At 37.4% G+C, this 2,547-nt stretch overlaps 1 protein-coding gene and 1 long non-coding RNA gene across 2 annotated transcripts in view; one reads left to right on the forward strand and one right to left on the reverse strand.

The window, feature by feature from the left end:
* Positions 1 to 2,547, reverse strand: part of LOC117958237 — an 859,617-nt gene that overhangs the window by 791,311 nt on the left and 65,759 nt on the right. The gene's annotated exons all lie outside the window — the stretch shown is intronic.
* Positions 1 to 2,547, forward strand: part of LOC117958316 — an 8,272-nt gene that overhangs the window by 5,263 nt on the left and 462 nt on the right. The gene's annotated exons all lie outside the window — the stretch shown is intronic.

The following is a 2,547-nucleotide window of genomic DNA, read 5'->3' on the forward strand; positions in this document are numbered from 1 at the left end:
AGTGGGTAATTTTGTCCGAGATTGTCGGGAGCACGTTCTCTAAGCCGCCATCTCCTGGTTCGTCAAACCGGAAGTCCCTAAAAATGTGTTTTTAATAATCTTTTCTGGGGTAGTTTAGTCCAGATTTGACAAGTCTAGGTACAGTGGTTTTGGATCTGGACCTGATCTAACGTGGTCTACTAGTTTCCCTTAAATTTCCCCTTAACTGCCGAATCAGACTCTGTGAATCAGAAGCCAACTTCAGCGTTGTGAAAATCCTTAAATACTGTCTTTTTATTGACAAGAAAACACAGAAAACGGTCCTAGAGTAAAGAAAATATGCAAAAAACTCGGTGTCAGTGTACATGAAAGATAAAGAATCACATAAACAAAGCAGATCACCAAAAATACAAAATGGTAAATTAGTTAAAAGTCACACGTCAAAAGCAAAAAGAAGACAAGAAAGAGAAGAACATTTAGGAGCAGCACACGAGGGGAGATTTATTTACTCTTCTCAGTGAGGAAAAACAAATTAAAATCTATTTATAAGCCATACGGAAGGCTCCACTTTCCAAAATGCGTGAAATCTGTCAATATAACATCCATGGGAAAATCCCATGACTCATTATCTCCCACGGTCCGTGAAGGCAGCAGCAGCGCGCGGCTAGAGAAACAATCATGGCTGAAGCGGTGAGTGTCCTGCTGCTGTTTGTCTGTTTAAAACACTTAACGGGCGAATTGTGTCAAATAAAAACAAGTGTAACGTTGTAGTATTTACTAGAGCTACTAGGGGAAAGTGAAGAGTTTCGGTGTGAAGCCGCGTTACCGGATTAAACTGCCGTTAAAGCGCCCGTTAGCGTCATTGTCGTCGGAGGTTAGCTAGCTAACGAACCGTTAAACCCTTCAAAATAAAAGCCTGTAGTTAGTGTAAGAGAGGATTTTGCTTTCAGGATTGTAACGGCATGTCCCGCCCCACTCTTCTTGTGATTGGCTCACCCTGGCATTCTCCCCTGACTCTAAGCCAATCACACTCTTCTTTTTTATTTTTTAAATTTAGAAGGCATTCAAAGTATGTATTATAAAACAAAAACCGTAATCGGTCACTTGTTTTTAAGTAGATATTAAAAATATACTGAAATCTGAAAAATATACACACAAATAAGTAGAAAAACAAAAAATGAAATGACAAGAATAAGAGTTAATGGTCTTTATATTAGGAAGTTGTTGTCCATTGTCCCGTAATCTTTCATGCACACTTAAATAATTAAAGTTACACAGAGTTAAAAACTTTAACTTTAAAATAAAAATCAACACTTTTATAAAAAAAATAAATCAGAATTCAGCATCGAATTGTTCTAGAGAGGATCGCGATGCATCTAATAATCGTTAGAAATTAGGCTTTTCAGCTAATGGCTTAACAGGTAATGGTAACAGGTAACAGGTAACAGGTAATGTGTGTGCGTATGTGTGTGTCTGTGCGTGCACGCACAGACACACACATACGCACACACACAAACACACACACACACACACACACACACACAAGCAGACAGACGTACAACAGACAAACACACACACACATACAGACACACACTTGCGCACACACTTACAGACAAAAAACACATACACTCACACACACACACACACACACACACATGCGCTCAAACACACACAGACAAACACACGTACACACACACACACACACACACAGACAGACACACACAAAAACACATACGCACACACAAACGCATGCACACACACAGACACAAAAACACTCACACTTAAAAACAAACGCACACACACATACACACACACAGACACACACACAGACACACACACACTGTGGCCGACTGACAGAGCTGAAGATCTCTTCATATTTAATCATCTAGAAAGAGGGAAACGAGATTGTGAGAAGTCAGAAACACAACTCTGAAAACGTAAATGCTTCGTTTTTAGTCGGAGAAAGAGTCCAAATGTGAGTTCAGTTTAAAGAACTATTCTACGATAAACGCATTAATAACTTCGTGATTAGAGCTGACGCGCTCGTCATGTCCGTTTATTACGGATTTAACCCTCCGACCTGAGTCAAAGTGTCAAAGAAATCCCTTTTATTAACGTTGTTTTTACGTTTTGTCGTTTTTTTTGGTTGTTGTTTTTTTACCCTTTTGTGTCTCTCCCGCGATGATTTTGTCGCTTTTTCAACGTTTGTCGACTTTTTCTGAGCCTTTGTATATTTTTGTGTCATTTACCAAATTTATAAAGCTCTTATTTTGATTTTATTTTTTTTTTAAATTTCTCACTGCGACATTTTTTCCCTTTTGTTTGGCATTTTTGTCAAGTTTTTATTTTATTATTTTTTTACATTTTAGTTCAAATTTTTTTCACTTTTATTTACATTTGTCATTTTTTTACTTAAAAAAAAAAAACATGTCACTTTTTTTTGTGCTTTTTTCACTTTGTTCGGCATTTTTTTCACATTTTTGTCAAGTTTTTATTGTATGTTTTACATTTGTTCACATTTTTCTCACATTGATCTCTCTCTCTCTCTCTCTCTCCCTCTCTCTCTCC

This window comes from Etheostoma cragini, chromosome 15, assembly GCF_013103735.1.
Source record: "Etheostoma cragini isolate CJK2018 chromosome 15, CSU_Ecrag_1.0, whole genome shotgun sequence".
In the NCBI taxonomy this organism is placed as follows: Eukaryota; Metazoa; Chordata; class Actinopteri; order Perciformes; family Percidae; genus Etheostoma; species Etheostoma cragini.